The sequence below is a fragment of the Tauraco erythrolophus genome, chromosome 1, assembly GCF_009769465.1.
Source record: "Tauraco erythrolophus isolate bTauEry1 chromosome 1, bTauEry1.pri, whole genome shotgun sequence".
NCBI lineage: Eukaryota > Metazoa > Chordata > Aves > Musophagiformes > Musophagidae > Tauraco > Tauraco erythrolophus.
This window is the reverse complement of record NC_141465.1, coordinates 113,722,817-113,737,871: the sequence shown is the minus strand read 5'-3', so window position 1 is coordinate 113,737,871 and position 15,055 is coordinate 113,722,817.

The following is a 15,055-nucleotide window of genomic DNA, read 5'->3' as shown; positions in this document are numbered from 1 at the left end:
GGGGCTTCATCTGTTTGTAGTGGAACGAGAAGAGCTGGTATTTAAGGATGTATAAATCTCTCCCTTCCTTCCTCCACCACACTCCTGAGCACACAGAGGACCTCACAAAAAATCCCCGTTTCTCAGAAATTTCATGGAGTATATTTTCTTTACAGAGCTAAAAGTCTGGAAAAAATCAGCAAACGCGATACAAGGATGCGATATTTAAGCATTTTCTCCATCATGGTCCTTTCCGACCTGTATCTTAGATGTGTGCCCAGGTGAGCTCCCCGCTGACCTAACCCTTCAGCCTGCATATCCTTCTCGTTATTTAGTATTTAAGGGCAGAAGGGAATCTCAAATCTCCTGGGCAGACTGCCTGTCTGTCACAGGCTACTACATTGCATTTGCTTACCTCTGTCTGGAGCCCAGTTACTGGTGTGGGAATACAGGAACCCAGCCTTTGGCTGGTAGCAGGTATTGCCCTTGGCACTGAGCGCTGATGGTTAAGCACCCTGGCTGGTGCAGGTCTGCGCTCCACTTCCAATCTGAATTTGTGTGGCTGCAGCTTCATTCCTTTGTTCTTGCTATGACTTTCTCCTCTGTATCATACAGTCCCTTTCCAACTCTTGTTTTCTCTCTAAACAAGTTCATACAAATTGTAGCACGGTCAGCTCTCAATATCCTTTATAAACTCTTCAAGTTGTCACAGCAGCATTTTCTGCAAATCTCGAAATGTGTTTTTTTTAGGTAACTCCTTAAATATTGAACACCTTCCAAAACTGCAGAGGCCAGAAGTGGATACAGTGTTGGCATGCATGGTTAAAATAGCCCTTTCAGCACCGGTTGGATACGCAGGAGTCACAAGAGCCCTTTAGGCACACAAGAGGCGTTTTCCCACTTTTCCACTTGTTCCTCATCCCTCCTTGGACACAGCCCTGCTGTCCTTCTTCCTTCCCTGTGGCTCTGCGTCTGGCTCCAGGATTCAAAAACCTTTTCTTTGTAAGGCTCAGCAGACTGAGAAGCCCACCTTACTGCTGTCCTGTGCCTTCCACCAGTCCCTGGGCCACCTGGAAAGGTACTGCTCTCCTGGCCACCAAGGAGACCACCAGACCCTGCTGACTCTGGGCGAAGCCCCTGCTCCTGCACCCACCAGCCTCTGGCAGCTGCCTCGTCACTCAATTCAAGTGTGAATTTTTTTAAACAATTTCTAAGAAACTCCTTTTAACATCTTTCAGGGATGGAGCGATGCAAGAATTTGGCCATACAATGGAAAACTCAGGACAAAGCGCAAGGACCAAAGATGGTAATGAGACAGAAACCAAAGTGAAGGTCCCAAGGGCTCAGGTGTACATCTCAGCAGCTGAACCCACCAAGCCCCTGCTGTGTGCTGGCTGCGGGCTCCACCTGCTCCTGGGCGAGATTTTAGGCAGAGGCAAAAACATCAGCTTCCTTGGTAGAGACAGAGGCCCAGCCAATCCACGATGTCCCACCTTCTACGAGCAGTGGGAGAACAGATGCAGCAAGCTGCTGCAGCCCAGATGGGATGGTGTAACCTGGCCCAGCACACTCCCCTGGTTGGGATTTGCATCTGTCTCAGGTGCTTGAATAATTGTGGTTTGCAGAGGTCCCCCAATAGCTGCTCCAGCACTTCATAAACCCTCACTTAGGACGTCACTGTAGAAACCCATTTAAAACTTGTCCTGGTGCAAGAGCTCATGGGACCTTTGCTCTTGCCCGTGCATCCACACACAGCCTGAGCATCTCCAGCCTTCAGAAACAGCTGGGACCAGGGTGGCTGGTTCAGCCTTCCCTAAATTGAATGAATCGCAAAGAAATTGAGACAAATTTGCACTGGTGCAAATAGATGCAGCTTCTGTTAAATTCAGTGCAAAACCAGGCATATAAACCAAAGCTGAATTTCAGCTGGAGTCTCTTTATTCTGTAATAAATTACTAAATGGATTGTCAGATTTGATATTCTCTCATAAATGTCTAATTAAGGAAAAACCAAACCTCTGCTTCATAAAATCCCTGACTGATAGCACTAATAAAATGTCATAAATGCAATGAATGTTGTGATAATGCTTTTAGAGACTAATTGCCTTTCATTATCATTAGCACGGAACTGATCAGTACCCAGACAAAGATACCCTGTGCCGTGGTGGCATTGCCAGACACAGGACAGGGACCGGCGAGGAGGAAGAGGAGAAAGGAGAGATCTTTGTGTCAGTGGCTGGGTTTGGTACCTCCCTCACCTCTCCCTGGACTGGAGACCACCTTGCAGCCCCAGGAGCAGGGAGCCCTGTTCCCAGGCCCTTGAGAGTTCACCGACATGGGTTGTCCCCGCACACGCTTTGCCCTCCGCCCTTCATGGCTTCCACCACGTCAATTTGGGGAGCCCCCAGCTCAACCCCTCAGTTGTGTTGGAAGCAGGGAGGAGGCTCCTGGCTCAACTTGCATGTCCCGGGCAGGGACACAGGCAGACCTTTGCTCTGCTGCTCCCCCGGCATCACACTAGTGAGCTGTCCCTGCATCCCGTGTTCACACCCGCACCCCAGCCGTACAGGGGCTTTAAAGTCGGAGATGGTTGCATGGAAATTATGTGCAAATATGCAAATTATTTCATTATGTCACTGGTGTGAAATGTCACACACAGAGCAGATGAAAGCTTTGCAGCTACAGAAATGGGGAAAGCAAAAAGGAGTTCGAAGAGGGATGCTAAGCTCCCTTGTCCTCCTCTTGCCCTCTGCGTGAGCGAGCTGTGGGGGGAAGAAAACTTCCAGGCTGGCCTGAGAAAGCATGACATCTCCACCTAGCTTTCCATGGCACCTCCATCGTATTTGGTTAACACTGCTGAACATTGGTGCTTTGGCTGGATTTTATCCAGAGATCGAGCCTCATCCGTGCCACGTTTGCAGTACACGTGTATTCTTCCTGGCCTTGCCTAGTAAATTACGAGTGGTAGAGTGAAGGAGGGACCAGGAGCTTCAGTTTTCTTTACCCTCCAAAGCAAAAAGTCAAAAGACAGGCAATAATAAAAGCTGTTTTGGCAGAATTTGTTGCCTAACACAGCAGTGTCAGGGGTCAAGAAGGGATGGGACGGTGTATGTGAGGCACCAGGTTTTCAATGCCAAGGAAGTTTTGAGATAATATGAATAAATGTCCCCAGCACAAATATTTTCCCACCCCTACCTGGTGTACTGCTGGCTGTTGGTTAGACGGCTGTACCCATCTGGGGTTGGAGCCGACCCGAGAGCACTCCTGCTCCAAAATCCTAACCCCGGCTGCTTCTGCCAGCCATGTCCAGCCTCATGCTCAAAGGCTCAGTGGTTAGATCATTTAATAAACCATCTCATTTCGGGCTGTTTTGTGTAAAGCATTTTACCTGGCTTTATTTCTCGCATTGCTTTGTATTCCTTCAGACCCCAACCCTGCAAATCGATGCAGTGCCGCTATTGTTGCCTCTAAAATGTTTACTCCTGGCTCTCTTTAGGACCTAAAAGGCTGAAAACTGCATCGTAATTGCCCAATTAGTCCTAATGCTGCGTAGTGTTGACTGTTTAGTTACCATATATTGTGTACAGAACTAATTGTGGTGAAAGTAAATGAATGTGAAGGAAACAAACAAGCTACTAGAAAATAATTACTTGGAGTGTTTCTTTTTAGTACCTGTACAGCAGATTTCATTATAGTCAACAGCTTCTAAAGCTGCTTGAAATAGCGGTATTTGTCATTTTCATAGAAACTTGATAATGACATTAATTTATCTTAATGGTCTGTTCTATTGTTATAAATAGTAAAATTAGCTTAAATTGTCTTGCTTTTGCTGGTTTTGGATGGCTCCAAAGGGCCCCACAACAGCAGATGAGTAGATAATTTGGTGTGCTTGACAGATTTCCAATAATTTGTTATGTGGAACATGAGGTAATGCTAGTACCATTAATGTTCATTTTCCTCTAAATTCATTACTGCCCTTTTCCCTTTTATCTTTTTTAATGTCTAGGCCATTTTTCTATATTTCAAGTGGAGCTACAAAGCCTATTCATATTCAGCTATAGTAGCTATTAACATTCTGCACATAGAGAACATCATGTAGAAAAACAAGTCTTTATGAAATGATGAGGCTGGTGGCTATTTATGCTGCAAAGTAGGCGAAATGGGTTGTTTGCTGGTATTAGGGATTGGCTGTAATTAAGTCAAATGTAATTTTAAAGAAATTTAAATGTTTTCATTTTTATAGCCAAGCTAAAACACAATTCAGGGAAATTCTAAGAAGGTGTAAATGCATTAATAAAAACTATTTTCCCTGTTTTCTATCACTCCTGTTTAAACTTCACCAAGGATTTTATGCACGGCTAGTTATTTGCACAATATTTTCCACCCAATTTAAACCTAATTAGTCTTGGGAAAGTATTAAAATGAACGGTACTTTTATGTGGGTTTGCCGATATGGTAGTGATCTGAACAAACAAGAGAGCTTTCCATCAGGGAAGAATTATTTTGCCTTTTTCTCCTTTTCTTTCATTTTACTTTTGTATCTAACCAACATGGCATCCTCTTCCTCTCCAGGTGCAGAGATGCAGAGTGACGGATGGGGAGGAAGGAGATGAGGTTTCGCTGTCCATATCTCGCCAGCACTTACACAACATATATGAAAACTCAAGGAGAAGCAGGACAAGAAACTGACTGCAACGGGGTGACTATGGAAGGATGATCGGTACCATGGCCACGTCCCCATTATGTGGCAGGGTGCACGGGCAGGCCAGGAGGGGAGGGGGTCCCTGGTGTAGGGGAGGATGGCCTTGCTGCAGCCTCGGCAGTGCCACGCTGGTAAACGGTGGTGATGGTGAACTCCTGTTCAGCTGGGTGGGAGAGGGATGAGCCTGCATGAAAGCGCTCAGTGAGCTGTAGATCTTGGCAGTCCAATGTGAATGCTTCCACCAAAGCATGTCATTTTGATGAAACTTCAAACAGGAAATGCTCCTGAGTGATGAAAATATTTTTGAAAATTGCTAGTTCATAAAATCTCAGAGTTGTCTTTCAGGAAAAGCTTAATTGAGACCATTCTTAATTTCTGTATTGTTTTTACATTATTTTTAGATTTCATAGAATCACAGAGGGGTTGAGGTAGGAAGGCACCTCTGGAGGTCATTTTGTCCAACCCTCTGATCAAGCAGAGGCACCTCAACCTGGTTGCCCAGGACCATATCCAGATGGCTTTTGGATATCTTCAAGGTAGGAAATGATATTTAGAATCATAGAATCATGGAATGGTTTGGGTTGGAAGAGACTTTAAAGCTCATCTAGTTCCAACCTCCCTGCCAGGGGCAGGGACACCTTCCACTAGATCAGGTTGCTCAAAGCCTCATCCAGCCTAACCCTCCAGAGTTGGGGCATTCACAACTTCTCTGGGCAACCTGTTCCAGTGCCTCACCGCCCTCAATGAAAAAAATTTCTTCCTTATATCTAATCTAAATCTACCCTCTTCCAGTTTAAATCCATTGCCACTTGTCTTATCACTACATACCTTTGTAAAAAGTCCCTCTCCAGCTTTTCTTCAGGTACTGGAAAGCTGCTATAAGATCACCCCGGAGCCTTCTCTTCGTCAGGCTGAACAGCCCCAACTCTCTCAACCTGTCTTCATAGCAGAGGTGCTCCAGCCCTTGGATCATCTTCATGGCCCTCCTCTGGACTCACTCCAGTAGCTCCATGTCCTTCTTGTGCTGGCGACTCCAGAGCTGAACACAGTATTTCAGGTGGAGCCTCACAAGAGCAGAGTAGAGGGGCAGAATCACCTCCCTTGACCTGCTGGCCACACTTCTTTTGATACAGCCCAGGGCACGGTTGGCTTTCTGGGCTGCCAGTGCACATTGCCGGCTCATGTTGAGCTTCTCATCCACCAGCACTCCCAATCCTTCTCCTCAGGGCTGCTCTCAATCCATTCTCTGCCCAGCCTGGACTTGTGCTTGGGATTGCCCTGACCCACGTGCAGGACCTTGCACTTGGCCTTGTTGAACTTCATGAGGTTCTCACAGGCCCACCTCTCCAGCCTGTCAAGGTCCCTCTGGATGGCATCCCTTCCCTCCAGCATGTCGACCACACCACACCACACCATTTTCTTCAGTTTAGGTATATCAGGCAACATCCGCTACTGAGAGACCACAGATTAACACAATAGTCAAAACAGTGTGTTACTTTAAACTTCTCTTTAAAATGAACAGCTGCTTATCACCAATGTAAATGCCCTACTTTTAAGGCCACCTCCCAGCATTGCCACTTGGTTGTGATGGTGTTATGATGGGACCTCCTCACTCAGGTTTAGCCACACAGAGGGGCCCTCAGCTAACTACCTCATGGGTCAGGAGGCACAAAAACCTCCAGGGTTGGCCCAGCCCTTGCTTGGGCAAACATCTGATTACGTGGAGGGATGACATTCCTGGCCTCCTTGCTGCTCATGGGGCATGATTAGAGGAGATGCTCCACCTCCAAGTGAGTGAGGTCAGCTGAGATGGACCCTCCCTATGGCTGCCAACAAGCTAGATGGGCATTTTCCCTCTGCAAAACTGGAGACCTCAAAGGTGGGTGCCCCAACGCCAGCTGACATCAGCCAACAGCAGCAGCCAGCAAGGGCGCAGGTGCTTGTGGGGGGTGGCTCCTTCCTGAGTTACCCAATGTTTCCCTGATAGCCCCCAGATCACAAGCCTTAAGCTGGGTTTTATCTGAGCTGCATCATTATCAACCCAGGAGCACCTTACGGGAGGTGATGGCTGCCCCAGTGTGGACGTCTCTGAGTACCCCACCACTTGGGACTCCCAATTTTTATGTTTTACCATGTGTACATAGTGTTGTCCGATGCCTCCTGCATCCCGGGAGGGGAGCTTAAATTTTCTTGACCATTCTGAAAATCAGCCTTTCTCAAGGGCTTTACATCTGACTTACTTGGAAAACAGAAATCCTCCCACTGATGGTAGGATTCATCTCACCTACCTTTAGACACTATTGTGTGAAAGTCGGTACCTTGGCTGCTCATCCATGCTCACTTTCAGGACAGGTTAAAAAACCAACAACCTATGCCCCTAGTGTGAGTCATCTGACTTATTTTAGACAACTATATCAGAATGAGATGAATAGCACCTAAAAGTGCCCATTTCTCTCTGTTAAGGAGAAAGGGAGCCCAGGCTCCTTCCTATAAACCTTAGGTATCAACGTGACAGATATCTGTGCCTGGCAGATCATCTCTGTCCTCATGCCTCACATCCAGACTGTTGGCAGGAGAAACATCTGTCTGGTGAAATTCTCCTCCACTACGAAGGTCCCAGGTAGCTCAAAGATTGCACAGTGAAGCCGTGGTTTACTTCAAGGTATGAATGTACAACATACAAATTGCTGAGTCTTTTCAGACTTCCAAAGCTTATGTTTCTTTCCAAGTTTGGGCTGAAGCTTACCTGCAGTCTCCCCAAAGGTCTATTTTGTTGTTCCTGTTTTGTATATATGAGTTTTAAATTAAAAAAAAAAAAAAAAATTCTTTTTTTAATTTTTTTTAAAGATGTGCTTGTCTTATTTTTAAATTCTAGGGATGTCACCGTGAATGCTGAATTTTAAGAAAACCCTTTTTATCTGTTGCTGCTCCTGTACTGAGAAATACATTAATGGACTGAGCATTTATAATCAAAACATCTGATACTCAAAGCTCCCAAAGACTCACCAAACAACAGTCAGACACACCTGGCTGAAGCTGGAAACGGCACATTTTTATCTGTTTTTCGCAAATGTCTGTCACAACATGCCAGGTTTGCTCCTCGTTTGCTTTTATCTGTTTGACAATGAAAAATCACGCAAAACGATGGGGAAATTTGCATCGCAAAAAGATGTATCGCTCTGCTCAGCCTTCCTTCCTCGTGATAAAGTTGATGAGTTTTTCATTTCAGCTTCACAACTCATATGATTGGTAAAAAAACCACTCTCGAGTCCAGGTGAGCAGCTCCTGATGCTTCACTGATGTGACCGGGAGACGGTGGGAGAGCAACGCAGTGGCTGAAGGATACGACTGATATACAACTGATAAAATATTTACCCCAAACCAAGGAAGATGTCCGACTGGCTGTTCGTTTGTAAAATAATAACCAAAGAACAAACCACCAGCCTCACTTATTCACTCCAGTTGACTTTACCTGGGGTCCCTAGGAGGAACCTGTGGCCAGTGCCCAGGAACTCAGCCAGCTGCCCGCCTGCAGCAGCTGACGGTCCCTGGGAGGCCACCAGCTTTGGGCAGCAGCGTCGTGGCCCAGCCAGCCATCAGAGCGCCTCTGAGCAGGGGGCTGGCAGCGTTGCCACTAAAACCTCCTCTCTCAGGGCTTTGACATAGGTGTCTAAAGGTTGATTTGCTTTGGGGCTCTGCACAGAGGAGTTTGTTTAGGGAGCGAGTTTTTGGTTCAATTGTATTTCAAAGAAAAGGTACATGAATGCTCCAGCACCGTCAGCAGCGATAGCTGAGGAGCTGTGGCTTCTAGCGCTAAAAGAGCACAAATTAAGGCAAAGTCAAGCCATTACAGAGACCTCGTGTTGGTAATCCACATGCAGCGCAGTCGTGTAGCCCATGAGCCCATAACATACACAAAGACCTGGACATAGTTGACCTATTTGCTAATAGAATTAACCAATTCCAGCAGTAAATGGAGGATTTTCTAAAAGCAGAGGAACACATTAGATTTCATTAGATTGGAGCAGGTTTTCCTCTGCCTCGTACAGGAAGCAGCTGTCTGCCAAAAGACGGTTCTGCCACGCTTCTCCATTGACTCCACTCCTGATAAAAACATCCCTCCACCTGTCTTCCTTGCCAACAAAAATAACAAGACACAGAAAGGAAATGAACTAAGTGTAAGCAGAAACGTAGCAGATGGATGCCTTCAAAACGTGTCCTGGTGTTGGATCACTTGTCCTAGCTGTAGCTTGCAGCAGCGGTTTTGGTCCAGGGGTGCCGGGTGGGTGGTGGGGTCAGTCCTTCCCAGGTCTTGGTTCTTTGGGAAAGGTACAAGTTATATAAAAGTTGAGGGGAAGGTGAATTAGGAGTGAAAGAAGCAAAGGGAAAATGAGTGTGGGTTGGTTTTTTTTAACCTAGCTAAGACTGATTTACAGCTGTATGAGGAAGCAGAGCTGTGCCTCGAGGAGCTGCGAGTCTGGAAGGAGAACAAACAAGTGAAATTCAGTCTTGCTGGGCCTGAAATGCAGTCATGCTGGGCCACCCAAAAGACTGCAAACTTTTAGGTAATTATCTATCATTTTTTACCCATAACATATAGGTAGTTATAGTTAATTACATGGGTATTTACAAGATATGGGTAATACATAATATATTGGCCATAAAAATATATTATCTATAAAATACGCTAGAAAATTACCCACAATTTCCCTGTTCTGAGGTTTTGATTGATTACGCACCCTCGTTCCTGACCGCATCCAGTCTGGCTGGGAAGCAAGACGCTACCAAAACTTGTCCTTGCTCAAGCGCTGCTGTTGCGAGTGGCCATGGACCCAGGTTCAGGAGTTTTGGAGCACGTTGTTGGACATAGGTGCCAACCAACATCTGAGAGGGTATCTGAGGAGGCCACTGCAGGATAGGTTCATGTGAATGGCCGTTGACTGAGGGGATATTTTCCTGTGAGTCCCAGGAGACCCAGCTGGTGAAAAATACTTTTCTATGCTTGATGTATCACTAGATTTCTGGCAGATGCTTTTAGAGAGAAAAAAAAAAAAAAGGAGTGAGATTTTTATTCCATAAACTCCTTGCAAAATACAGTTTCTTTGGTTTGCAGCTCAGGTTGCTCTGCACAGCTGAGAGATATGGCTCAAAATTCAACTATTTTTGATGTCAGAGAAGGTACTAAAACTTGAACACCCCCCGGCAGGATGCAGTGTGTAGCAGAGAGGACCAACCCAGCACCCCAGAGGGGACAGCCCGAGGAGGAGGCTTCTTGGGCAGAAGGCAGGTGTCCTCGGGGCTCTTCTTGCCTTGTCAAGGACCAGGGAGCCAGCCCTGGTGTCAGGTGGCTGGTGGCCCTCAGAGCCTACTCTGCTTTAGCTTCATGCTGCAAAGGTGTTCTCTGTGCTGTAGAGTAAGTTTGGTTAAGCTATTAAACACCCCATCACTGGAGGTGTTCTAGGCCAGGTTGGATGAGGCTTTGAGCAACCTGATGTAGTGGAAGGTGTCCCTGCCCATGGCAGGAGGGTTGGAACTAGATAATCTTTAAGGTCCCTTCCAACCTTAACCATTCTATGATTCTATGATTCTATTTCTTTTTACCATATTCTTTTAGTCTTGCTTAGCACTGTTAAGAATTGTTAGGATTGATAGCCTTGTTTGGCATGAGTAGCTAAATTTGCTGAAGCCTTAGGCTGCAAGCTGCCAACTATCACCCAGGAAAGTTGAACTTAACTTGAACCATTGATTAGTTTTGTGAAGGGAGGCCTTGAGACCAGTGCAAGCTGGAAGACAAGGGGACCACAACTGTCAGCAGAAACTGCAACTCAACCAGATAAGAAACAGCTGACAACCTGCCTGGAGATGGAGAAATAATCCAATATGGAACAAACAAGACCTCAGACAGACCAAAAATTACCATTGGACCAAGAGGCTCGTGCAAGGTGCACGAATAGCGCACGAGGAACAGATCTGTAAGGGTATGAATGCCCAGGGATTTCTTTGTTCAGGGTCCCCCTCCAGAGGTACCCAGCTCGAGCTGTCTCTATTGCTGTACCACTCAGCTAAATTATGTATTTTTTAACCTGGAATCGTAAATTTGAGACTCTGCTATGGGAAACCTAGTATGAAGACTTTCTTTAACAACTGGGTGGGAGATAAGAACATGGACACTGAAACAGTGTCCATAGAAGAATAAGGTATAGGCTGCCATGTTTGCGAAAACACCATGGCTGGTACTGGAAAGCAGCAGCTGCAGCACAAGCCAGCAGGGATCACCTGATTTGGCATCTGCCCATGCCAAGGCCAGTGCCAGGAAAAGCTTCCCAGCCATGGGAGAAGAATGTTGACCGGAAAAGCTGAGCAGCTACTCACGGCTGCTGTGAGAGTGGGCTCACTGACTGGGGCCAGAGGTGTTGAAACGTCTCTCGGGTGGGCTGTGGCACTGAGGAGCGGGCAGGGCCGGCGCCAGCGGTGGCAGAAGGAGGTAGTGTGGCCCTGCGGTACACTTGTTCTGTGGGTAAAATGGTCTGAATCTACTCTGGACCTCCAGTAACCTCAGTGTAGGGGAGCAGCGGGACTGGTTTCACTGTAGGAGGGGCAGAGTTGGATCCCAGTCCATCCTCAGCCCAGTTCATATGCAAAAGGCACCAGGGGAAGAGGGACCACTGGCTCTTCTGCTCACCCAGAGAGCGATGCCCTGGATGCATCTCTGCTCCGTGGGAAAGATGCTATGAAAGGGGGCAGATGCAGCAGAAGACACGTGAGCTATTTGTGCCCCTGCCTATGGGACAGTTTAACTGGGATGCAGGAGAGGGGCTGGCTGCTCTCTCCCTGAGATCGGTTGCAGCCCACCAGCAGTGCTCCAAAATTTGCTGATTATGACAGTTGGAGTTTAGCTGAGCTGAGGATGAGGTAACTGAAAATATCCCTGTTCCTTGCAGGGGGGTTGGACTAGATGACCTTTGAAGGTCCCTTCCAGCCCTAACCATTCTATGATTCTATGAAATTCAACACGTCTCAGAGTATTTTCTTATCTGCCTTTTTATGAACTCACACAAATCCGTTTTTCAAGGTTTATGGCAAAACCCATTTGTGCAGCCCGGGCCAGACTGTAGCTCTTTTCTGCATTACTAATTCCTTGTCTTGTTTTGCTTTTTCCGAAGTTTTCTGCAGGTCATTCCGCCTGAGTGTAGCAAGGGATGGAAGAGCACATTGAAATCATTATCGATAAACAGTTACATCTCGAAGCTACACAGGGCCATTGTTTCCCAAAGACACGAACAAAATGGTTTTGCATCGTGTGAATTATTTTCCTATTTGAAACACGGAATCTCTCTCAAATAGCTTTAAAACCCATATTGTAGTGGAGCATCTAGTTTGTTCCATTAACTACTCATGGGGTCAACTGAAGAACCACTGTTATTAATTTCAATGGAAAGCTAAAATGCAGTTCATTTTCTGTAATTGCAGGCCCATCACCTAAAGACCCAGGAAAAGCTTTTAATCCAAGGCATTTTTAGAAGGATATGATTACACCACATATCTTCATAAGGTGCATAATTACCAAGGTGTCGATCACAAAGAAACACAAAGAGCCAAACTTCCTGGGCTGTAAGAGAGCGGTCCCCTCCCATCACCCCAGCACTACCGCAGTGCAGGGTGCCAGGGTGGGTGCGGGAGATGGAGAACCTCTTCGGCACCCAGCATGATGCGTCCTCTGCGGTGGGGAGCAGCAAACCCAGCAGCTGTCCTGGCACCAGGCTGCACCTCCAGTGTCAACAGTGTCAGCAGTGATGGACTTAGGGTCCAGATACCCCTTAGGCCTCCCTGTGCTACAGACCGTGTGCTGCCTGGCAGAAGGCAGGCTGAGAAGAGTAGGAGTTGTTCAGCCTGGAGAAGAGAAGGCTCCAGGGAGATCTTATAGCAGCCTTCCAGTACCTAAAGAGGCCTACAGGAAAGCTGGAGAGGGACTTTTTACAAGGGTGTGTAGCGATAGGACAAGGGACAATGGCTTTAAACTGAAAGAGGGGAGATTTCGATTAGATAGAATGAAGAAATTCTTCCCTCTGAGAGTGGTGAGGCACTGGAACAGGTTGCCCAGAGAAGTTATGGATGCCCCATGCCTGGAAGTGTTCAAGGCCAGGTTGGATGAGGCTTTGAGCAACCTGATCTAGTGGAAGGTGTCTCTGCCCCTGGCAGGAGAGTTGGAACTAGATGATCTTTAAGTTTCCTTCCAACTTAAAACATTTTATGATTCTATGCCTTGGAAAAAGCAGCGCTTAAAGGGTTGCAGTGGAGAGGCTGAGCATCACGGCAGTAAGATGGGGGACAGGGAACACTCAACAAGGTCAGAAAAAACAATGGAAAGTTTGGGAAGAAAAATCTGGGGGTAAATGCTATTTAGTTTAAGGATGAGAAAGACTCTGTGATTTGAAGAATATTCAGCAGAATAAAATTTCACCCCAGGGACACAGGAAAACCTATCACAGCTGGATGTCTGAGCGGGGGCTCCTGGATGAGGGCTGCAGTGGTGTGGTGGCTTCCGTCCCAGCTGCCCTCACAGACATCACGCCATGCCAAGCTACCAGTCGCATTCACCCGTGGCCAGAAGGGACTGCATGGTTTAAATTTGAGGTCTTTGCTACCTTGACTCTATTCAATAAAAACAAAGGACCTAGCTCCTCCAGCCTGCCTGTGGGAAGAGGAAACTTCAGCTGGAGGGAAGAAGAAAGGAAAAACCTTTGGGTTTGAATTATTGCTCGGCCGTTTGGCTCGAGGAAGTACAGCCGCAATCACCTGCTGCGATCTGAGGTGTAGTGGCAGGGCTCGTGGCATGGGCAGAGCTCCAGCACGGGGCCACCGTTTCCAAGTGGGGTCCTTTGTACCCCCAAACCTGACTCACGGAGGAAGCTCAGATCAGTGGGAACACAGAGCTGCTAGAGGACCAACACACTTACATCAAGTGTTTGATGGGCATTAAGAGCCTCTTTCCATCGGCTCTTGGCTTCGGTCCTCTCCTGCTCTAAGCACGGAGGGATGCTGAGCGGCGGCTGCGACGGCAGAGCAGTGGCAGAGCTGAAGCTGTTTCTTCCCAGAGATGCTTCACCAGTAAAGAGGAGCCACCTCTTGCTGCGTCCCACAACATGCAACCCTTTAATTGCTTGCAAAAAGAGCCAAGCGTACTTAGTGCCTCGGTGGATGAGGACTGAGGTGGGTAACGGTGGTGGCAGAAGTAGCTGTTCAGGAAGCATTTTAATTAATAAAAAAGTAAGAAACAAAAAGGTCAAGTCTTGCCTCTGCTGCGCTGCATTTAGTCTGCCCACGTACGCAGGACTTCAGGCTCCTGGGTTGTTGTTTTTTTTTTTAAGCTGGCAGATTTCCCCAAACACGATAACATTTTTTAACTTTAGTGGATGACATTTTGTAATATGTTTAGGGATCTGTAATATTTTATGCTCGTAGCTTTTTGCGATTGTTGTTCCAATATGGCACTGATGCCAGTATTAAAGTTTAATATGATTAGAAAGCTCAATTGTATAACCACGGGGTTATACTCTTTATCTATTTTAATCTGATTAAAATGCTTCTCTTCAGTAGCTTTCTGCAATCGGTTTATAGCAAAACCTGGGAGCAAAGCCACCAGCACTTTGATTTGTCCCAGATCGACATGAATACCAAATGGGTTCCTTAATTGCGTATTTCATTCGTTACTATACAAAGCTGGGTCCAAACTGCAAACCTGGCTCCATTTGGCTGCTGTCTGAGGAAGGGCTTGTGGAACAGGACTGATGCCTGGGCTCAGCCTGATGCTGGTTAAGCGAGCTCTGTTTTGGTAGAACTTACCTTCTCTCCTTCAACCGTTCCTCTAACCATTACCAACACTGGAATGGCCGAAGAGCTGTAGAAGACTAAATGTAGCTGCTGAAACGGTGATGGTTTTGCACTACCATACGCTACGCTTTGGGGGTGAAACAGAGCTGCTAGGTGAACACCCCTCTCTAGCAGAGGTTATTCTGCATGCTGTGGATCTGTAGCGTTACACCAGCCTAACTCCGAGACCTGAGTTAGAGAGGGCTCCTGATGTGTTGACGTGAATCCTCACAGCTGCATCGGAGAAGGCAGAGGTGGTTGCTTTGCAGACCACCTCCCTGCAAGACACCCAAGACTGAGTCACCACTGAGACTGTGACCTCTAGCTCCGGTGTAGACAAAGCTGGTATTCGCCACCGCAGCAGGCTGCCGAGTGGCCTCGATGCTAACACCTCTTCTCTCTAAACCCAAGCCACGGTCTCCACAGCTGGTTGCTGCAGCTAAGGCAGGGTAAGAAAGGTCTGGGAGGGGAGTTGAGGTGTTTAAGGCAACTACTGCTACTCGGG